This window comes from Bos javanicus, chromosome 3, assembly GCF_032452875.1.
Source record: "Bos javanicus breed banteng chromosome 3, ARS-OSU_banteng_1.0, whole genome shotgun sequence".
NCBI classification, from domain to species: Eukaryota; Metazoa; Chordata; class Mammalia; order Artiodactyla; family Bovidae; genus Bos; species Bos javanicus.
The window spans coordinates 56,950,198-56,974,606 of record NC_083870.1 but is presented as its reverse complement, the minus strand read 5'-3'; the positions used below and the strand labels follow the sequence as shown (position 1 = coordinate 56,974,606).

Sequence of the window (24,409 nt, the reverse complement as noted above, 5' to 3'; positions counted from 1 at the left end):
CAATTTTGTAGAATCTGACTATAAATGAACTAAAAAAAAAAAAAAAAAAATGGCCCAACTGTTACTGGGACTAATTATGATTAGTTCCAAAGAGACTGTGCACGCTTTCACTTTTCCTTTATGAAATGTTCCTGAACAAAGCTTTCTGATGGAATAATCCTTTCAGAGGATAGCTGACATTTTCAGTAATAATAATCCTACCTCAGGTCCATAGAGAGGAAGTAATAGGAAGGCAAAGTGCTTTGGGGATGCCAGCTTGTGTATTTCCATGACCTTTCTCTGTTGTGGGTGGTAGGAATGACTCTCCCTATTTTACAGATGCTGAAACTGAGGCACTGAGACCTGAAAGCAGGAGCATAAACATTCTAGAGCAAGTCACTGATAGAACCGGGAAGCCTACAGTCTTAAAATCTGACTGGACTGAATCCAATCGAGTTAGGAGCCATCTGCTTCCCTGATGACTCAGTGGTAAAGAATCTGCCTGCAATACAAAAGACTCAGGAGACGTGGGTTTGATCCCTGGGTCAGCAAGATCCCTTGGATGAGGGCACGGCCACCCACTCCAGTATTCTTGCCTGAAGAATCCCATGGATAGAGGAACCCAGTGGACTACAGTCCACGGGGTTGCAAAGAGTCAACTTATCACGAACACACGTACTGAGGACACAGATGTTAATGAGAGCTCTTGTCAGCCAGGTGAGCCTACCTTGATGGCTTGGATGTGTTTCAGCTAAGGTGTCTGTTTATGGCTATAAAGTAAATTTCATTTTCCTATCAATGTTTGTTGAAAAATTGGACCAATGGGCCCCCAAATTGCTCCCTTAAGTAGAGCTGAACATTTTTGACATGGGAGAGCTGAAAGTGGTTGCCCAGGCTCTGGCTGTTTTTAATCTTTACTATTTCCACCTTGTTCCCATCTTATTAGTGTTTTGAGAAGTTGAGAAGAAAAATAGTACAGAGCTGAGAGGACATCTGTAGTCCTTCCCACCTCTGGTGCTCACTCTGAGCAATCTTTCTTCAGGTCACTGGGAGCTCTGCCCAGCCAGGGGTCCCTAGTGTGGATTCTTAATACCCTTGGAATCTGGCTTTGCATCTCCCTGGGGTGACCCCAAGCTATATTCTCACAGACTGCAAATAAGTGACATATCTTCCATTTGGTTTAGTTTCTGAAAATATTTTGTTTATTAATCGAATTGCCTGTTAATGCCTTCATTGCCTGTCAGGCACAGACAGAAGAGGTGACAAAGGGTGAGCAGAGGAAAGACTGGTGGACTCTCCCCTCCGGAAGATGGGGGCTCGTGGTGGGTGGGGGATGGTAGACAGAAGCAAACCAACTGTCACACAGGGGGTATACTGTCATGAGGCAATGACAGATAGAATGGACATCTAATGTTGTCCTGTGGGGGATCTTAGGAGGAGTTTTGAAGAATGGATGTAAATTAGCCAGGAGAAAAGGCAGTGAGATGCTATTTCACACAGAAGGCAGCTAGGGTGTGCAAAGGTGTGGGGATTGAGAGAGCTTGGCCTGCAGGGCACAGTGTGGACGAGCAGTAAAATGTGGCTCTCATATAGGCTGCTCACCCTCACCCAAGTTGTCTACTGGCTATGCAGGTGGAGAAGGGTGGAAGCCAGACTCAGAAAGCTGCTTTATGCCAATTGGTTATACAATTGGTTTCCTACTTTACTGATGGAGTACATCTGTGTATATTTATGTGTTTATGGGTCAGAAGAACAGAACCAATAGTGTGTGCGTGTGTGTGTGGTGTGTGTGTGTGTGTGTGTATTTTAAGGAACTGGCTTATATGATTTGTTATTATGGAGGCTGGAAAGTTCAAAATCTGCAGGGTCAGCCAGCAGGCTGGAAACCAGGGAAGAGTCAATTCAGCAACTTAAGGGCCATCTGTTCATAGAATTCCCTCTTGGTCAGAAGTCAGTCTTTTGTTTTCTTCAGGCCTTCAACTGATTGGATAAGGCCTGCGCACATTATAGAGGGCAAGCTACTTTGCTCAAAGTCCACTGATTTTAATATTAATGTCATTCCAAAACATTCTTATGAAAACATGCAGAATAATGTTTGACCATATTTCTGACCACCATGGATCAACCAATTTGACACACATCACAAAGGGAGTGTGTGTATTCACATGGGTATAATATTCCTATACCCCTATCTATTTTTCATAGACCTCCATTCATGTATGCTTTCTCTGTGTGTGCTTAGTCACTCAGTTGTGTCCGACTCTTTGCAATCCCATGGACTGTAGCCCAACAGGCTCCTCTGTTCATGGGATTTCCCAGGCAAGAATACTGGAGTGGGTTGCCATTTCCTTCTCCAGGGGATCTTCCTGACCCAGGGATCAAACTCAGGTCTCCTGCCTTTCAGGCAGACTCTTTACCATCTGAGCCACCAGAGAAGCCCTATGCATTCTTTGAAAATTACTGAGTGCTCACAATGTGCCAGGCCCTGGAAATCCCAATGTGAGCAAGATAGACCAGTTGCTGACCTCATGGAGATTTTTAGTGAAGCAGGGATTAGCAAATTATGACCCACGGCCAAATCTGGCCCACAGCCTGTTTGTAAGTGAAGATTTACTGGAACACAACCATGTTCACTTATTTATGCTTGTTTATGGCTACATTATGCTACAGTGGCAGAGTTAAGAAGTTAAGACAGTTAAGACAGAGACCATATGGGCTACAGGTTCTAACATATTTACTGCCTAGCTTTCTATAGAAAGTTGGACAATCCCTGTACTGTAGGGTATAGATTACAAGGAAATAGACATCAAATGTGATGTCAGATAGTCAATGAATGATTTGAAGCAGAATCAAGCAGGACAAAGGGGTGGAGTGATATATGTGCTGTTTTTGACCTGATGATGAGGGATGGTCTCTCTGTAGGGATGACATCTGAGCAGGGATTTTAGGGAAGGTCTCTCTGTAGGGATGACATCTGAGCAGGGATCTTAGGGAAGGAAGGGACAGCCAAGGGGATACTCTGGGGAAGAGTGTCCCAGGCAGAAGGCACAGCGAGTGCCTGGCATTCTTGAGGATCTAGAGACTGAGGAATACCAGGGCTGATCACCTGCAAATTTTTCTCTCCTCTGGCACATCCAGGATGGTTTGTGTCTCACTGAAACTGGTTAAGAGATTAGCTTCTTGAAAAGCATTATGGTTCTGAAACACTGGACTCCAAGTCATCATAGCTTCCTTCTGAGTCTCCCAAAGCCAGATGGGATCAAATGATTCCATGTTACTCTCTTTTCCTTGAATTTCTACCATTGCAGAGTCCACATGCAAATGCCTCAGCCAGGCAATTCAGAAAGTGAAGTCGCTGTGAAGTCGCTCAGTCGTGTCTGATTCTTTGCTACCCCATGGACTGTAGCCTATCAGGCTCCTCCGTCCATGGGATTTTCCAGGCAAGAGTGCTGGAGTGGATTGCCATTTCCTTCTCCAGGGGATCTTCCAGACCCAGGAATCGAACCCGGGTCTCCCACATTGCAGGAAGACACTTAACCGTCTGAGCCACCAGGGAAGCCCCCAAACCCTCAGAGGTCAATCCTTACTCCAGTCTACCTTTCTGACATGCTTTCATAGTGTCTCCCCACTGCAGGTCCCCTCTCACACTATCCTCACGTGGCCGTCACACCAGGGTCCTACATTGCCCCTTCCCTCACCTCACTTACCATCCTCTGGCTCACGCTGTCCTCTGGCAATGCCTCACCTCCACTTTTCTTGCTCTCTCTCTCTCCACTTCTCTCCCCCTCTTCCTCCTTCTTTCCCCATACATCTAAGTATCTCCCTCCCACTCACTGTTTGCTGTTTGAATCTCATGACCGAGCTGAGGGTGCTCGTCTCATCTTGGTTTATGCATCTGTCTCTATTCCAACAGCCTTGGAGGCCCAGAAAGCAGAAGTGCAGTGGGAATAACATAGTTTTTCTTTGCATAAGTGACTTACCAGTAACTTGTTTGTACTTGGTACTCTGCAAGCACCTGAATAATATGGTTGTGAATCAGATATAAACTTGGCTTATAGGGTAATGGGGGAGAAAAATACAGATACAAATGTGTATGGTATAAGATAGATGTTTGAAGAAAGTGCTCCAGAAGCAGAGAGAGTGTGACTGGCTCTGCCTGGAGGAATCAGGGAAGCTTCCTTGAGGAGGTGACATTTTAGGAAGGTCTAGGCAGAAGAAGGGGCTTCCCAGGTGGTACTAGTGGTAAAGAAACTGCCTGCCAATGGAAGAGATATAAGAGACATTGGTTCAATCCCTGGGTTGGGAAGATCCCCTGGAGGAGGGCATGACAACCTACTCCAGTATTCTTGCCTGGAGAATCCCATGGACAGAGGAGGCTGGGGGGCTATGATCCATAGGGTTGCAAAGAGTTGGACATGACTGAAGTGACTCAGCAGCAGCAGCAACAAGCAGAAGAAAGGAAGGGGAATGCTGTTCAGGAGGAACTTGTGCTGAAACTGAAAAGGAGCTGTGCTTAGTGAAGGCTTGAGGAGAAGTTCTAAGTGGTGAAGCCAGGAGAGAGTGAGAGTCAATGGGAGTGGTAGGAAGGATGTAGGGCTCATAAAGTCCTAATGGAGGTGGGCAAGCATGAAAATAAACATTATTTTTATCTTTGTATCTCCCTCACTAAGTCTGGTGCCTTTGATAGAGCTGTGAATACTTGGTGCTAAGTCGCTTCAGTCGTGTCTGACTCTGCGCGACCCCATAGACGGCAGCCCACCAGGCTCTGCCGTCCCTGGGATTCTCCAGGCAAGAACACTGGAGTGGGTTGCCATTTCCTTCACCAATGCAGGAAACTGAAAAGTGAAAGTGAAGTCGCTCAGTCGTGTCTGACTCTTCGCAACCCCATGGACTGCAGCCTACCAGGCTCCTCCGTCCATGGGAGTTCCCAGGCAAGAGTACTGGAGGGGGTGCCATCGCCTTCTCTGTTTCCTTAATTTGAACTAAGCAAGTTAAATTTCACTATATATCCTGAGACTCATTTGAATGTGGTATGCCAATAATTTTTGTAGTGCAATACACATCACATGTCCTGATTGTGTCAAATATACATTACACTGCATCATACATCACCCCATTTTCTTTTTTATTTAAATTGAGTAATTTATTTTAATTGGAGTATAATTGCTTTACAATATTGTGGTGGTTTTTGCCATACATTGACATCAATCAGCCACATCACCCCATTTTCTTAAGCTTATGACCTCAGCAGGTATCTCTCAACCTCTTGATCCTGGCTGTGGCTTCCTCGATGGGACCAATGTATTCAATACACAACAAAAACTTATTCTCTGTTAAAGTTATGTTCTGTGCTTAAGTAATGAGAAATGTTAAAGACAGTTAAAGACCCACCCAACATTTTACTTTTATAGAACTCTTGCTGGATAGTAATAAAGACAGGACAAGTGCGTGCGACAAGATTTCCTTCAGGAGGGACTAAAGAAACAATAACCGATGATCAGTTAGTGTCAATATCTAATTCCTAAATGAGATGAACATGGTCTAATAGCAACTTGATATCCTGCCCAAATAGCCCCAGCCAGACTTTTTTTTTTTTTTTTAATGAAGCTGTCCATGAGTTCTTGGCAGGAAGCTCCTGCCATCTTAAAGATAAGTTTGCTCTCTATTAGGTCAATGAGGAGTGAACTAAGTGTTTTATTCTACTTGGGTCTTCACATGATAAAAGCTTAACAACTTTGAAGGAGCTATTACAAGCGAATGTCTAAAAGAAATACCCATTTGGAAAGTCTATAATTATACACTTCTATAATAGTGTGTAAAGGGATCATGGTTCCCATCAAGGGTTATTGTGTAAATAGTGAGTTCTTAAGTCAGTAACTACTTATTTACATGATGATCGGTAATGGCAATAAAAGAACCATCACAAGCTGCTGAGCAGAACTTATTCAGATCTGAGTTGGAACTCATAAAGTGCTGAGGTCTGTTTTCTACTCAGACATGAAAAGCATCGCAGCAACTTGGAGGGAAGGGAAGGTGATATCTTTCTATCAAGCCAGGGGACACTAATGAGTTCCAAAGGCCCCTGCAAGTGATTTAGGTTCAAAGTGCTTGGACTGGCACTGCCTGGAGGACATCTGCTTCCACTACCTAGTCTCCACCCTCCTTTCTTCTGATAAAAGGCTCATCCCCTCGGAATCTTCCCCTCCCACATTCCGTGTGACTCTGGTAGGGCTGTCAATCAAGTGGCCAGGATTTCCCCACCACCAAGCGACTGAAGCAGCACTCTAAAGAGTCCTTTGGGGATTTGACATGATTTCTGAGAAATAGACATGTTTTTTCAGGATGTCTTGGTAAAGACAAGTATAAACTTAGAGCAACTGGTGTCTTTCTTACAGATATTAAAATCTGGTCGAAAGGAAAGTAAAGCCAACACAGAATAAGGTTGAAGTAAGAGATGGTGAAAAACACATAGATTTCTGACCATCTTGTTTCAACACCTGGTCTCCGGTGAGCTGGGTCTGAAGCTAGACCATACCTTGAACTTACCAATTACATGAGGGGTGGATTTCTTGTTTCATGCTTATGTGGTTTGAGTTGGGTTTCATATCGCCATCACTGTTGCGCTACCTGGTATGAAGTACCCTATTTGTGATTTAAAATTCCCTTGTGTGTGTATCAGAAGATGTACATTTGCATACTGGGACACATGAGCCTAACTGGTAGACTTCTGCTATCAACAGTCCCAGTACCAATTATGGAAGAAGTTGAAACTGAAGATTTGACTTTATTTGGGCAATGACTCCTCCATTAGCAGAAATGAGCAAGAGTTGGAGTCTGCCCTTGGTTGACAATCCTAGGACATGATACCCCTTCCCATATTTTTCCTTTCATTCTTTCTGTCAATCTTTGTCAAGTGGTTGAAGTTTCTCCCTTTTTAACTTTAAACCAGATGATTAGCTCAAGGAGATGGTCTGTTACAAAACATTTTGCTTAAATATTTAGTATTTTCACACTTGTAAGAAAAATACAGCAGTTCTGGGGAGCTGTACTCCCACAGCCCTGGTTATGGCTGAGAGAGACCACTCACCGCATAGTCTGTCCTCTCCGTGAAGCCTCCAAGAGGATGACAAAATGTAGTTTTAATTGTCTAAATATTTATAGTTGAAAAGGAGGCTTTATAACAGAGTGACAAAGCCCCTGAAAGGTGTTCAGCAGGGTAAGTTAGGGATCACAAAGTCACTAGGAGTTGAGAGTGCCCCAGTGAGGCCACAACCTGATGATTCAGTAGCCAGATGCAGAGAGTTAAGAATTCAAGAACCAGGGTGGAGCTTTTTGGAAATGTGGTTGCACTGGGTGCCCAGGGGAACCTTGGGGTCAGGGTTCAAGAATCAGGAATTGAATGACACTTGTCCCAAGTATTGGTTCTAGGCTTCTCTTGGATTGTCATACTTTCATTTTGCATGATCTCTGTTTTGGAGTTTCTCAGCAACCACCAGCAACGGCTAGCAATGGGCACGTATCTCTTAATCTTGCTCCAGATTTGGAAAACCTTAATTGGTGGAGTGAGAAAGGCAGCTGAGAGTAGGGGAGAGTGCCTGTTTCTATAATGAGAATCGATATCTTTAGTTGTAGGACTTCTTGAATGTGTCTGTGGTCTAAAGGAATGAGATAGTTATCATCGGATAATAAAGGAGTTGTGACAGAAATATACAATAGAAAAAATAAAGTTGAATAATGGATGATAAATCTAGAGGAAAGAATAGATGACACAGGTTAAAAAAAGAAAAAGAAAAGATGCCCAGAGGAGGGGCAGAGCGGGAGGGGAACCAGCAAAGGGTACACAAGGGCAAGTTGAAGAAGCTTGAAGACGTTGTTCATGTCTAAATGACTCATCTACAAAGACAGAAATATTGATCAATGGAATAAAATAGAAAGCCCAGAGATAAATCCACGCACATATGGACACCTTATCTTTGACAAAGGAGGCAAGAATATACAATGGATTAAAGACAATCTCTTTAACAAGTGGTGCTGGGAAATCTGGTCAACCACTTGTAAAAGAATGAAACTAGACCACTTCCTAACACCATACACAAAAATAAACTCAAAATGGATTAAAGATCTAAACGTAAGACCAGAAACTATAAAAACTCCTAGAGGAGAACATAGGCAAAACACTCTCCGACATACATCACAGCAGGATCCTCTATGACCCACCTCCCAGAATATTGGAAATAAAAGCAAAAATAAACAAATGGGACCTAATTAACTTTAAAAGCTTCTGCACATCAAAGGAAACTATTAGCAAGGTGAAAAGACAGCCTTCAGAATGGGAGAAAATAATAGCAAATGAAGCAACTGACAAACAACTAATCTCAAAAATATACAAGCAACTCCTACAGCTCAACTCCAGAAAAATAAATGACCCAATCAAAAAATGGGCCAAAGAACTAAATAGACATTTCTCCAAAGAAGACATACAGATGGCTAACAAACACATGAAAAGATGCTCAACACCACTCATTATCAGAGAAATGCAAATCAAAACCACTATGAGGTACCATTTCACACCAGTCAGAATGGCTGCGATCCAAAAGTCTACAAATAATAAATGCTGGAGAGGGTGTGGAGAAAAGGGAACCCTCTTACACTGTTGGTGGGAATGCAAACTAGTACAGCCACTATGGAGAACAGTGTGGAGATTCCTTAAAAAACTGGACATAGAACTGCCTTATGACCCAGCAATCCCACTGCTGGGCATACACACTGAGGAAACCAGAAGGGAAAGAGACACATGTACCCCAATGTTCATCGCAGCACTGTTTATAATAGCCAGGACATGGAAGCAACCTAGATGTCCATCAGCAGATGAATGGATAAGAAAGCTGTGGTACATATACACAATGGAGTATTACTCAGCCATTAAAAAGAATACATTTGAATCAGTTCTAATGAGGTGGATGAAACTGGAGCCTACTATACAGAGTGAGGTAAGCCAGAAGGAAAAACATAAATACAGTATACTAACGCATATATATGGAATTTAGAAAGATGGTAACAATAACCCAGTGTACGAAACAGCAAAAGAGACACTGATGTATAGAACAGTCTTATGGACTCTGTGGGAGAGGGAGAGGGTGGGAAGATTTGGGAGAATGGCATTGAAACATGTAAAATATCATGTAAGAAACAAGTTGCCAGTCCAGGTTCGATGCACGATACTGGATGCTTGGGGCTAGTGCACTGGGACGACCCAGAGGGATGGTATGGGGAGGGAGGAGGAAGGAGGGTTCAGGATGGGGAACACATGTATACCTGTGGCGGATTCATTTTGATATTTGGCAAAACTAATACAATTATGTAAAGTTTAAAAATAAAATAAAATTAGAAAAAAAAAAATAAATGACTCATCTGATTCCCCTGGTATGTACATGTCAATCACTTCGAGCATTTTTGAGGACTATTCCATAATCCTTTCATGGGTAAGCATCCATATGCCTTTTTTTTCCAAAGAGGACTGTACAATTTTGTGCTTCACGTCTACTTTAAAATGTTCTCTGAATAGGGGACTTGAGCTGAGATTTAGGTGATTTTACAAGCAAATCTCAAACAAATTTTTTTCACTTGCATTTGGGAATCTTAAATCATTTGGGCAGGAAATCAGATACGTAGTACGTTGGAGAATAGAGGATAAAGGAACAGAGCTGTTCAACAGAGTTGATTCTGTTCTCATTGATTTACAAGTTTAATTTCCATCAAAATAGCAGAATGAGAAAACCTGAGACATTTCCAGTGGTTTCTGAGAGGCCCAGGATTTGACTTGGCTGGCAGAACAATTCAAATTACTCAGGACTCCTCATTTGTGTCTAAAATTTGGGAAATGGTGCTGTCTCCATGGCTTTCCACTCCCTTAGCCTGCTTGATAATGGTTTCATCAGCCCCCTTTGTCAACCAATGCCATCTCTCCCCATCCTCCACCTCCAGTGTTTCCCAGGTGACTACTTCCTTCATTTTTTCTTTCCTGCCCTTAGTTCATCTCTGTTTGGGTCACAGTAGCACTAGAAACTGGGGGAATTTCTCCCAAGGGGTATTGTGTACCAGTTTCAGCCTCTGTAAGTGTATGGCCATGCTGCTTAAAAAAATTTGTTTTCTTAGCATGGATTTATAAGGCTAAGATCCAAACCATTCAGAACTTTAAAGATACCATCATAAATATGAGGATTTGATACATACATCTTTTAGAAAAGCAAGGGGGGCAGTGATAAACTGATTCCTTAATCATTTACTCTTAGACATCCTAAATCCCTTTTACATTTTAGTGAAAAGTTTATTTTCCATTTGGTAGCTTAATAAATGGTATTGTTGTATCCTGAATAATGATCACCACAATTCAAAAGCTGGGGGAATGAAAGCAATTGTCAGTCTACTTGTTTTGAATATCAGTTTTACTCTGGGTAAAACATAGACATGCTATCTGTTCAAGTCCTGATGGAGCTGCTCCCCTTCCTCAAGGGGTTATCACAGAGTATCAGAGGTCTCAATCTTTAAGACTATGGGCTGTAGAGTAATTAGGCTTCAGTGTCTTCAGGAGTGTTTTTTGTTTTTTTTTTTTCTTTTAGAAAATGTCTCTTTCCAGAGGCAGGGCTGAAGTATCTGTTGCTTCTGATGTTGCTGTCTTAGGCCAATTGGGAAGCGAAGTTTCAAACACAATGGCTCCTTTGAATTCCTTTGCAAGAGGCAGAACATTCCCAGCCTCAAGATTCCGGAAAAAAGCAAATCCCCTCCAACTTGAAGAAAGAGTCTTCCTCCTCCCTACCCTATGCCTCGCTCGACCTCTGAACCCAACCAAGTCCTGCAATTTCTTAGGAAATCGTTTGGTTTTGAAGCGTGGCATTTGAGGGTGAAAGGGGAGAGAGCTTATAGGAATTTGAACCTGTTTTCACAATTCCAGTTGGGATATTGGAGAAAATTTCTGCGACAATGAAACTGCCAATTACTTTATTAGATTTTCATTTCTAAAGCAGAACAAAGTATGTGCAGTCAGTCAATGACTCTGGCCAAAAAAATGTGCATGATTAGGTCACTAAAGAGTGTCACTTCCCTTAACTGAGGGGTTCCAAACACTGGCCTTGAATGAAAGTTCTAGTTTCAGTCTCAAAAGTATTCAAACATTTTTGGTATAATGATCTGAAAAGTCTGAGACTGGGGGAAAAAAAAATGAAGTGCTGAGTCATTGTCCTTTCCTTGTTGGTTTTTCTAAGAAAAACAAATTAAAGTTGATCAATTTCTGAAGTTTTAGGCTAGTACAGTTTTGAAAGCAAGGCTGTTTTTATCAATACCTGACAGCAAAGCCAGATGGAACATAAATAAGAAATGTCTTCTGTGCGTTCTTCTCCTCTCTGCCCAGATCCTCTTTAGAATATAATTTAACTTAGAACATGTGTAGATTAGATCAGGGAAAATGTGGATGGGGACAGTAGATTGGAGTTTTTCTTGTGGTTTTTTGTTTACTTATTGGTTTTCCTACGAGCTGTTTTAGGGTTGGGGGAAGAGGCTGTGCATTTTGTAGATGGATTTGCATTCTGGGCCTTCTTTTATTATCTTTAAAATTAGATTCTTCTTAGTTATTCAAGATTACATTATCCCATTTGCAGACTATCTGGGAGTTTTGTTTCTTCCCTTTCCTCTCTCCTATTGCCTCTGTTTTGACAATTTCCTCACTCTGCTGACATCCACAAAATTGACCATAAAAGGAGAAGGGAAACATCCAGTCAGTTTTGTTTGTTAATTGCTCTGGTACAATTTGTTCGGAAAGAAACTAAAACACAGACTGAACTGGAGTTTGAAGATTATCTGTGCATTGAATCTTTCCATTCTTTCTTTAGGCCTCATTTGTACAGATAATCGAGGGCTGGCAGAACTTCAGAGAAGTATCTCTTGAAGGAGATCAAACACTTCTCAAAATCCAACTCCCTCTGAAATGGCAAGTTTTTTCATTCTCATGGGAAAGTCATTGCCTAGAGAAGCAAATGGACAGAGGTGCTGAGAGAGAGAGAATTCCTCTGGTCTCATCCACCCTCTGATGAGACAGATGCAATAAAGCCTGACTAGGCTGGTGATTGGTCCTGGCCTAAACCTGTGCATAATGTGTGCGCATATGCTTGCACTCTTGTGTAATATTTGAATCTACCTCGAGGCTGGATGCCAGGACAGAGACATGGAGGTCAATGTCTGTGAGCTGCAGCTTTCTCCTTCAGAGCGAGAGCTGTCTCCAAGTCAGGGTCCCTGACTCTCCCCTCTTGAGTTCAGGGGCTGCTCTTCCAACTGACCACCCAGTGGTGTGGAACTAATGATATTAACTCTTCGGCATCAGCGCTTGCGAGTTTTCTCCACTAATTGGTAATGCAAAACCCATTAGTGATTAGTGTAGGGACACCTCGGAGTCCAGATGTCAGAAGGTTAATGAAAAATTGAGTACAGTAATGGCCCAGTACCCTCCCGGGATTAATCCAGAGGATATGAAAACCCACGATGCTCAAGTTCCTTATATAAAATGTTATAATATTTGCTTATAACCTATACATACTCGAGTATACATTAAATCATCTCTAGATTATTTGTAACATCTAATGCAATGTAAATGCTATGTGAATTGTTGCCTGCAGGAGGCAAATTCAAGTTTTGCTTTTTGGAACTTTCTGAAATTCTTTTTTCAGAATTTTTTTGATCTGAGGTTGGTTGAGTTTGCTGATACGAAATATGTAGATGTAAAGGAATGACTGCACTGTATTTTGCTGGGGGGATTAAAGTTTTTCAGGTGGGTGGTATCTTTTTCTCCTTTTTGCCAGCAACTAAGATTGAACGTTAAGCTATTGGCCTCCAGGAGCTGGCCGTAAGTCTGATTGGGTTATCTGGAAGATCAGAAAATTTTTGTCACCAAATACAAACAAACACCATCTAGAACTATCCTTCACTGTTTAGAAATGGAGATGGCTCCCATGGGTCACATAAAAAGTAAATTTAATTGCCCAATAATTGCAAGAGTTTTGTCTGCAAATATATTTGTTAATTAAATTTTTTTTTTCCATATTTAGGATCCTGGAAATGAATGAGGGAAATTTATTGGAGAACTTTATTTGGACTGGAGGACCCATTTGTGCAAGTGCATTCCTTATTAATAGGTCTTTGTTCTTGCTGTAACCCTCAGCCAGGTATTTTGAGAGGCATTCTCATTTTCTTCTAAGTCATATCAGCATAGTAATCACTTGGCTGAAAACCAGCTGCCATTTGCATGTTTAATAAAAATATAACACCAATACCATATTCAAAACTATTTTTCCTTTTAGACTAAGACTTCAAGATAACCTAGTTCCCTATATCTACCATAAATGCTGTTTACCGTGGGTTTGTCTTTAAAATAGGGAGATAATCCTAAAACAGTTTGATTACTCTTTCCTTACCCTATCAGTCACAAACCATCTCTCTTAATTATAGTGTAAGGATATTTACATAACCAGGGGGAGGGTCCTATAACCACATTTCTATTATGCTTGGCACTTGTGTGAAAGGATATTATATTCATGTGCATTAGAGATTGCTTATAAAAGATCAAGACAATAATAGCCGATCAGACGATAAAGGTCTCTTTTCTCCTCCCAGACAGGCTGTCTCTGGCAGAAGAATACACTTCATCAAAAGTGTCTGCAGGTTGTCAAACTCAGGGAGGTTTGGGGACCCTCTGAGGCTGTCATGGTCAACAAGAAGATTTTCTGTCGGGCTTTGCCATCACTCACCCTGAGGAAATAATCACTCACTACATTCTGCATGTTCTCATGATAGAGCTCTCCATTTGAGAGAAAAGAGCCATTTTATCAAAGGACAATATAGCCCTTCTCTGGGTCCACGTAGCTTCCATTATCAGACCATAATAAATCATATTTATGTTCTCAGTTAATAAGACTGATTACAACGCAGGTTTCAGATGTGGGAAAAGCAAAGCAGGTTGAAAAGATGTTTTAATGAAAATATGATAAGAAAACAGCTTCTTGTGAACATTCAGTGCTATTATTTGTAATGATTACAGACAATTTTTGATGCATCTTTAGCAATGGTTTAAGCTGCATAAATTGGCTCACTGGTAGATAAGTAAAAATAATAAGGAAAAAAAATCATGAAATCATCTTATGTTGTCTAGAATCATTATGTACATAACAAGTATAAAATGAGTCTAATGTATATGCTGGGGATGGAGGGAAAACAGATTGCTCAGGAAAAGCATGGTTTGGGTATTATTCAAAATGATTTAGAAATTTTTTCCTCATCTTACTTATTAAAGGTGTGTGTGCTCTGAAATTTGGGGGTGCCAGATATTAATTTCATCTTGTTAATGAATCAACTCTACCTCTTTTATTCAGTCTCAACGTTGTTTTCCCCTTTCTTCCTTTTTTTCCCCTCCATGGAGCTCAGTACAGAGACATGTATTTCCTACCCAGTGTTTGGACACAATTGCCATTAGTGCTAAGTGCCTATTGGGAGGAAAACAGACCCCAAAGTTTAATATTGAAAGGTACCTTATTAAAAAGCTCTGGACATTTTTACCTTCAATGAGTTCAATTACACTGAAGTACCAACTTTCTAAATTAGTACAAAAAAGAAAAAAATCAGATAAAATATTGAAATAGATTTAGTCATTAACTGTGTAATACAGAAAAATATCTGATAGCTGAGGACTTATTTGTTCCTACTAATTTACCGGTTTGGTAGTATAACAAATAATTCCAGGTTAGCTCCCAGCACTTAGAGCACTTCTTTCCACTGTCTGTTCACAGCTTTGATGAGAATTTTGTTAGCCTTGGCTTTTGGGTTAATAAAAAGACAATGAGGCTTCTTACATCCACTGTTACTCTGAAAAGTGATATTCTGAAACCTCTGATGAGCCAACTAAGCACCATGGATTTATCAAGTGGTTGGGGCATCTTCTTTATTTGTGGGTAGAGGGGATTGGCAGGCCTCATGTGGTACACATTGGTGAGTCTTTTAAAATAGCCATTGTTATGAACCACGAAAGTGAACATCCTCCATAATGAAGCTGTCACAGCTAGAACTGCTGGGAAAGGCCTAATATTGATGGCACTACAGACTCTTTTTACTAAAAGCAAACTTAACAGAGTCTCTATTTTATTCAGAGATGCTTGGATTGTATTTTTTCTAAGCCAGTTCACACTAATGTTAGATATTGTGAGAGTTGATAATGTCAACGAAGTCTAAGAGATTAATTTCCCAAGGCATGAGAAAAACTCACAGGGAAAAATGTATGATTTTAATTGGTACAGGTGGGCGCAGACACTTGTAGATGTAAATGTGTGCTAGGCAGGGGTCCTGTGTTTTCCTAAAATACTGCTCTGTTTCTTGAAATTAAAAACCTATTGAAATTCTGTCCCCTCCCCCTAGATCATGACTTTCTTTGTTGGCAATTTCTCTTTGCTCTATTCTAACCTGAATGGAGGAGGGGAGAGTCATAGGCCCCATGTCAGTCACATTGTCTGACTTCCACAGAAATAACTGCCAAGACTTCTGCTGCATCTTCTTTGGTTTTCACCTTCACTTCTTTTTTCTTTTCATAGGTTGACCAAAAAATATTGCCTGCAAGAGAATTCTGTAATGCCACCATATATCTAGTATCTATGAAGCATTTTGTTTTAGCGTTACTGGACTTAACCACAAAAGACACTTGACATTGATAAAGAATCTGTCAAGTCTACCCTGATCAGTGCACTGAAATCGCTCATGACAGGGAAGACACCAAACCCCCAAAGCAGTGGTAGATTAGGAGAAAAATGGTTAGAAGCTTCGTGGTTGTGAATCCATTTCACGTTGGACCGTACCCTGAGCCAAATGTGTTTTACTTGTCACAGTCCATTAGCATGTGTGAAACAGTTGGGAAAATGGCCATATGATTAGACAGAAGGAAACCTGGATTCTTCATACTGGGAGTTGTTACCACTGAATAATGTCTATGCAAGAGAAATTGGTTTAGATTCTGTTAATTTCTTGTGTGATAGAAAATAAAGGGCATTTGTGAATAGAATCTCCATAAGTTGACCACAAACAGTCCCTCTCCTAATTTTTAACATTTTTTAAAAGAAGGCTTGCTGAAATCTACATTTTTATGGGCAAGAAGTTTCATTGATATTTCACCCTTAAAATTCCATCCTCAGTTTCCCTATTAGAACCTGTAGATTACATTTTTTTCCCAGGGCACAAACAACCTATATGTGGCCAAGTAAAGACAAAACAAAACAGCAAAACAGGACTGGCTGGAGAGGATGATTTACATCTGGTGTAGCTCTTACATTTTACAGTAAAAAACAAAACAAAACAAAAACAACTTTTTTTTTTCTTTAAAGAGGGAATGTCAGTGAAAAGATGACTTTAAGGATGAAAAGATACAAACGACTCAGATACAAAGGAAATTCCCAGAAACGCTTAAAACACCACAACCACAGCACTGTAAGGAAAAGACAGAGTGGGGCAGGATTTTCCCCTTGGGAGCAATCTGTTGAAAACCCACATAGAATGAAAGAAAATCTATTATGGGAAAGAAAGATAGCTTTCTTGAATGTTGCCTGTAAAATCCCATATCTAAGGGTGTTACAGTTCCTTAGGACAGAATCTTGTCCTGAACAAGACTGGGGAATTATCAAATGTTGACTGTTAAATATTTTCATTTCATACTGTATTTATTTCTCTGGAATGATGAATATGCAGATTTAAAATTGAATTTCTTTGTTCCCAAGAGAACGATGGAGCCAAGTTCTTGACAATGTCTAGCGTTTACAGATGGGCCCTCTGATGGGATGAGTCATTGCACAGTTAATGGCCAGTGTGTCAAGTACGACCTCATCACCTCCCACACCGTGGAGGAGGACCATTTGGATTGGGGACTGCTATGACTCTGCTGATGGTCCCCGGGCATTGTGCAAAACTTTGACCTGATTTCACTCTTGTGGATAACTTTCCCCAGTCCCTGGTCCAGCAAGTAGATGTTATTTCCAGTAAGAGGAAAGGATGAGGATCAAAGGGTAAGCCAAAGAGGTCTATGCCCCTGGACAGATCAGCATGGCAGGCAGTAATTAATATAAAACACCCACCTGTGTCTTTTTTTCTGGTGCTTGTTTAGCTTGTCTGGCCCCCAAAACTCCGTAGTTGCTCCAAGAATTCAAGGCAGTCCTCCCTTGTGACCACACAGAATGTGTTTGCCGTGCTGAAGGCCAGGCCAGGACTAATTTTGAAAAGCAAATCTGGGAAACAGCTTAATTTCAATTCCCTTGAGATTTTTCTGGGACAAAGTTAGAAAGGAAGAGAAGCTGAACAAAATAGCAGTTAGAGGCAGAGGTTACTTTGAGCAAAAGTCTCCTACATTTTCTTTAACCCCCAAATTTTACACCACAAAGGCAGTTTAATGGGTATTCAGTAAATGCTGGTTTTTGATGCCACACTACAGTCCCTGTGATGCTGGCATGAACTGTAGGATCTTTATTTAAAGTGTCCTCTTGAACACCCAGAAAGAAAGGCATAACCAGACGTACATACATGACCTATGGTTCTCAGCTCCACATGTGTTTACTGAGCACCTACTGTGTGTCAGGTGTGGTGACTCACAGACTACCTAGGGCTCTCCTAGGGCAGTGTTCTTCTTACTCCAGCACATACTGCTTCCTTGGTGTGACTGAAAGAGTTGGTGACCTGAAGTCAGGAACTCCTGATTTTGCAGGTCTCAAATCAAAAACAGTCATTTTAGCAGAAACTCTAAGATATAAATATAAATGAAAAACGTGCTTATTTTTTCTAGAGGCATTGCTATGGAGTCGTGTCTACTGTAGGAACAGGGGCTTTGGAGTTCTGGCATAACCATGGCCCCATTCTATTCCTTTCCAGTTAGTTTGCCCAAAGGCAAGCTACTTAATTTCTCAAAATCTCATTTTCTTTTTTTTTAAGTTTTCTTTCTTTCTGTCTTTTTTTTTTTTTTTGGATGTAGATCATTTTTTGAAGTCTTTATTGAATTTGTTATAATAGTTTGTATATAATTTGTTATAATAGCTTCTTTTTGTTTGTTTGTTTGTTTGGTCATTTGGCCTCAAAGCATGTGGGAATCTTAGCTTCCTGACCAGCGATCAAACGCACACCCCCTGCATTAGAAGATGAAGTCTTAACCACTGGACCACCATAGAAGCCTCTAGATCTCAATTTCTTCATCTGTAAAATGGGAATGATAATATTTCTTAGCATTGTTGTGAGGATTAAATGCACATGAACAGTTGGCACAGACAAAGCCAGATTAAGAGCTGGGGCTTGAAGGCAGCTTCCTAGGCTGGGTGGGGAATCAGTGTTTAAGGGAATGCCAAACACCTGCAGAATAAATGATGAACATGATGCCAGGAACTCCGCTTTCTACCTATGTTCCTGACATACCCACAAGATGGAACTGGTTCTGTCCTTCCAGAATAGACAGTCCCCTTCAAAGGAAAAAAAAAATATATTCCTTTTGGCCAGTTTCCTTTGGCTGGATGTGGGTTTCACGCTGCCACCAATCACCCTGGGACCAGCAATGGTAGCCGCCTGAAAATCTGAAATCAAATATTGCAGGCCTGTGGTTGTATACTGGAAAACTAGGCTATTATCTAAATTAGAATCCTGATACCAGGTTTCTCAAGCAGTTGTTTGACTTAGAGAATTACAAGAGAAAACAAGAACAAAAATATGGAACACATTCTATCAACACGCAAGTCAGAGAAATTAGATTTTAAAGCAAAATTTGAATAAGATTTTACAACTCTATCAATATAAGTTATCTCTATGCTTTGAAAGGAGCACTATTCAGTTATGAAAGTAAAATAACTGAAATGGAAGGCAATTCTAATTAAGTTAAAATGTTTCACTGCATGAGATAATTCTCTTGTTTTTAACAGCAAGAGAGACGTGTATGAATTATATTAGTGGAAAATCAGTTTTTCTCATCCTCAGCAAATGACTCCTGGTCAATAGGACACTGGCTTGTAGGGTCACCAAATTGAGTCTACGCAGGCTTCCCGTGTTCCGTCTGTCCTGAGCACAGTGCCCAGAACATAGAAACCCTCACATAACATTTGCCATGGCTTTTTAAAAAGTATCTGATTATGAATTCCTGAGAAAATGTTGAGTCAGTGCCTTCAGGACTTTAGACTGTGATGCAAGACAAGGGAAGAGGTTGAGCTGTTGGAAGTGACTCTTGGGACTCCTTGGCTGGTCTGACCTCAGCATCTCCCCTGTCTTCTTTCCTCCATTCCTCTTTGCATCTTTCTTTTGCTTCTCCTTTCACATCTCATGCTTGTGCCCATCTGCACACGTCAAACATCTGGCACCATTTTTGGTGTGTGGTCCTCCCCGAGCTAGATCTCTGCTCCCTTCCTTTTCTACCTTCTTCCATCCACAAGGGGTGCTCCTCCATCCTGTTACTGAACATTCCAGAGGTTGAGCTGCACTCTCTGAGTTTCCACAGGAGGCCTCTTGACTATGGTTTTGTTTGGCTATTTCATACAAGGGAAATGAGGGCTGGGGGCAACCTGGGGAGCAGGAGGAGGGGGTTCCAGATCCATGTTTGTCTTCACCGGCTGGATCTCCGCATGGCTGTGAGGATTACACACATATCATAAGCAGATTTTCTGGGCATTGGAACCTCCAGGGGCTGCTCAAGGGAGCTGGAGTATTCAAACATTCCTAAAGGAGTAAGAAACTTTTTACAAATATGATTTTATGTGGAATGGCAGTATGCAGAACAGATAAAGCAGGAGATGCTATAGAAGCTTTGTGGAGACCAGGAGGTCCATGCCTGCCTGCTCAGTCTCTCATGCCTCCTCCTGCCCCATTCTCCATCTCCCTCCCCCAGCCTGGTTGTGGTCTTCTAGGAACTTACTAGAAAGTCTGTGGGTAGATGGTCTCTCAGATCCACCTCCGATCCCAAGTCACTCCAATAGTAGTAAGCTCCTGAGGGCAGGCAGTGAGTCTTATTTCTTCAAATTTCTACTCTCACATCTTCCCCTCAATGCTCAGTAAGATGCTAGACATATGTAAGCAGTTTGTGTTTATTTACTCCAGTTTGTATTTATTCATTCCATACTAGAACATAGTTAGAAAGGTATTGCTGTGTGCTCATAGTATCTCAGAGCTGGTCTAGGGTCCTAACTAGGAAATGATAAAAACAGTGGTGCAATTTCTTAATCACACTCCACCTTTCAATCCTGGGTATTTGGAGCATTTAAATGGGTCAGAGATGTCTGTTGGGATGGTTCTTGGCTCCCAGCTTTCTCTTCTCCAGGACTGGCACCAACAAGGGTTCCTGTGGCTTTTCCTGGGCAGTATGATCTTATCTCCTTCCCCAGTTCTCACTATGGTTTATTGGCCTGGGGGTGGACACTGACCCAACCCAGGACAATCAGAATCTTCATCTGGAGTTTTCTAAGTTGGATTCAAGGGAAGATAGTGTACCTCCATCTGATGGAGGCAACCTTTGGGTGCTGGACTCAGGAGCTTTTTGAGCTGTGCTCTGCATCATGTGAAGGTGGTCAGTCTGTGAAAGAGAATGAGCCTCCCTTGTCAAGGAATCACAAAGCCACGTGGCATTCAATCCCAACTTCAAGTTGTTTCTGCATCTCTGCCCTTGTATTTGATTATGGTCCAATATCTTTGTTCAACTCTGTTACTTTCAACCAAGAAAATCCTAATACCAGCACCTTTCCTTTCATATTAAGTTTGTTTTTCAAGATGTTATATGTTAAGGAGATCCCACATCCTCTCCCTCTGTGCCTCTGCTTGAAACCCAGAGCTCAGCCTGATCATCCTCTGTGCCCAGGCTGCTATCTCTAGAGGAGGTCCTCGTGGACTGGGCTGGTTATGGGTAGCTGTTTCCTGCGCGACTGGTTGACGCCTTTCCTTTGGATCAGCATGCTGTGCTCTAGTAGCTGCTGGTGGTTCTTAGGAAACTGTATGGTCAGTCATCATCTGTCATTCTCTTAGGATCTAACCTCCTTGAGGGCAGGCACAGGGTCCAGTCATTTTCTCCATTCCCAATGCCGAGAACAACACCTGGGGGCACTCAATTTCACTTTTCATTTGTTTACAGCAATATATATGCCTTGTCAATAGTATAGTCAGATTTTACTTTTTCCTCTCGCTTTTCTTCTTTGAGGGGTTTGTACTTTTGATCACTGAGGCTAGAATATCTCCTTACAGTCACTGAGAGTAGAATTGCCTTTCCCAAGGGGTGAGGGGATCCCTTGGGAGTCTCCCTTAGACCCCTGAAAAGCCTTTGAAATATCTTTGAGAAAGTTGTTTCTCTCCAAAGGGTAAGTGGAAGGTACCCAACTCAGATTATAAGGAAGAGTGAATAGCTCCAACATCTAGGTGAGGGGGTAGAATATTTTGGCTGTTGAGGGTTTAAGAGAAAAGACAAAGCAACTGAACTCCAAAGGTAGAGCCCTAGAGGGAAGGAGGAAGGTGACTTGGTCTCTGAAGTTATAGACACTGGAAACAAGACCAGCTCCAGGCCTCTTAGGCTACTGAGTGCTAAGGGACACGTGGGAAGGGCTGGGTGGGGGTCGATGCAAGTGGGCACATGGACGTGGGAGATGCTGTGGTCAGCACTGAGGAATGCACCGTCCTCCCTCAGAGAAGCCTGCAGAAATCTGGATCTGCGAGGCAGTGTTCCCTGGAGACCAGAACCATCTGCCAGACTAAATAGGACTGACTCTGTATTGCTGGGAGAAGCCGAGGAGTGGTGGCTTGAGCAGGCTTTTGCATCCTTCAGGTTAGGCTACGTGGAAATCTAGGATTGCTGGAGAGCGTGTCAGGGAGCGGAGTGGAGAGAGAAAATCTGGAAAGGCCAGCTGATTGAGAACCTCCAACAATTAATCAGAAAACATAACAGTACCCTCACCAGATATTATGTCCCAGTTTTGAAAGGCAGACGATACTGCCTACATGCTGAATAAACACACATGATGTTTGGGTCAACTCTCTTGGGCTGTATTACAAAATTTCAATGTGTCAGAAGGTCCCCGCTGGGTTACTACATGTTTATGTGAGTTTTACTCCTCATGACAGTCCTGTGAGGATGAACAGGACTGTGAGCACTATCTCTGCTGTAAAGATGAGGAAACTACTGCTCAGAGAGATGGAGTGACTCACCATTGTTAAAAGGACGGTTCTTGGCTGCGTTCTTCCCTCTCCTCTCCATGCATCTCCTTCACCATGTGTAGGTGGAGGAGTGGAGCCAGAGCTGGTCCTTGTCAAGAGACCTGGCTTCAGGTTCCAGCTCCTCCACCAGGGAGCTGGGTACCACTGGGCAAACCTCCTTAAGGGTTTCTCTGGGCTTTTCTCCCCTCATTTGGGAGGATGAGACAGTTGCCTCAAAGACCCTTCTAGTGTGACCATCTCTTGGATTTGGGGTACAAAGAGAAGAGCCAGCCCCTGTGTGGGGTTGAGGGGAAGACCTCGGGTATTCTCCAATGTCTTGCTCTCCTTCATTTTTTTTTCAATAAACTTTTAATTTTGCAGTAGTTTTACAGAATTTTGCCAAGATAGTACAGATAGTTCCCATATGTCTCACGGCCAGTTTCTTCTATTATTAACACTCCACTTTAGTATACTGCATTTGTAGCAGTTAATAAACCAATACTGATACATTATTATTAACTGAAGTCCATAATTCATTCAGATCTTCTCAGTTTTTCCCAAATCCCAATCCCCCCACCCTTTCCTTTTGATTTTATTCAATAGAATCCCATCCAGGATACCACATTACATTTAGTCCTTATGTCTCCTTAAACTCTTCTTGTCTGTAATGGTTTCTCAGACTTTCCTTATTTTGATGACCTTGACAGTTTTTAGGCGTACTGGTCAGGTATTTTGTAGAATGTCTCTCAATTGGGATTTGCCTGATGTTTTCTCATGATTAGATTGAAGTAATATGTTTTGGGGAAGACCACAGAGGTAAAGTGCTGTTCTTATCACATCACATCAAGGGTACATACTATCAACATGATTTATCACTGTTGATGTTAACCTTGATTACCTGGCTTAAGGTAGGATTTGTCAGGTTTCTCCACTGCAGAGTTACTCTTTCTTTTCTCCTTTTTCATAGCATACTGTGCAAGAGTAACCCACACTCCAGGAGTAGAGAATTATATTCTACCTCTCAATAACAGAGTATCTAAGTGAATTGTTTGGAAATATTTGTATGTTTTGTCTACTCTCCCCTATTTATTTATTCAACTATCTACTTATATCATTATGGATTCATGGATATTTGTTTTATATTTTGTGTTACCATTTAACACTACTTCATTATTTTTTTTTTCTCCTTTGTTTTATTGTAATAACCCCTACCCCACCCCCAGTTTTTTGCTGGTAAAAGGCCATCATGAAGAAGACTACATTTCTTATTCATGGGAGGGATAGATTGGGAGTTAGGGATTGACAGGTACACGCTGCTAGATAGACACATGTATCTATCTTTAAAATAGATAACCAACAAGGAGCTACTGTAAATAAATAAATAAATAAGACTGTATTTCCCAAAGTCCCTTGCAGCTAGTTATGATTATATAATTAAATTCTAGGAGAAGGAAATGGCAACCCACACTAGTATTCTTGTTTGAGAAATCCCAAGGATAAAGGAACTTGGTGAGCTATAGTCCACTGGGGTCACGAGAAACATACATGACCTAGTGACTAAGACCAAACCAATTAAATTTTAACTAATGAGATGTAAGCAGGAGTGATAAGTACAACTTTTTCTTTTTTTTTTTTTCTGTGTTTGCTGGAATGTGACATTAAGGCTAAAGCTGGAGTAGCCATTCTGGCCAAGAAGGTGACTTTGGCAATGGAGACCATACATGGTGGTGCAATAAGATAGGGGCCTTGGTCCCTGACACTGTGGAGCTCCATAGAAAAATCCACAGTGAATTTCTCACAGTCTGATGTGACTTCTTGAATGTTACCTGGGGTAGAAAAGCATTTCTATCTTCTTTAAGCCTCACAGTTTTAGGTTTTCTGCTGCTCCCAGAAGAACATAACCCTGACTTACACAGAATACATGAACATGTGTACTTTATAAATGTGTGTGTGTGTGTGTGTGTATATATATATATATATATGTAAGGGGTGGCTCAAGGATATAAAATTGAATTTAAAAAATGCCAGAATCCTCTATTTAGTTTACTAAAGAGGAGGACTTTTATTATATTATTATCATTCTTAATTTTAGTAAGGATAGGTACCTACTACCATGGCTAGTAGGGTGTGTCTGCTAGCTGTTTGATTCTCTGACTTTCTTTGTTTTAGGAAATTCACTAAGATTGACTCTTGAGTCACAAATAAAGGCAAGTTCCACCCA

At 41.4% G+C, this 24,409-nt stretch overlaps 2 long non-coding RNA genes across 3 annotated transcripts in view; one reads left to right on the top strand and one right to left on the bottom strand.

Moving 5' to 3' along the window:
• Nucleotides 1-17,413, bottom strand: part of LOC133244350 (uncharacterized) — a 31,217-nt gene extending 13,804 nt beyond the window's left edge. The window contains exon 1 of one of the 2 annotated variants that reach the window (XR_009735369.1): nucleotides 17,130-17,413. This is a non-coding gene — a long non-coding RNA (uncharacterized LOC133244350). The remainder of the gene's footprint in view (nucleotides 1-17,129) is intronic. The other variant, XR_009735370.1, reaches the window with a different exon arrangement.
• The window catches only part of LOC133244351 (uncharacterized), a 55,244-nt gene that overhangs the window by 6,932 nt on the left and 23,903 nt on the right, over nucleotides 1-24,409 (top strand). The window lies entirely within an intron of this gene.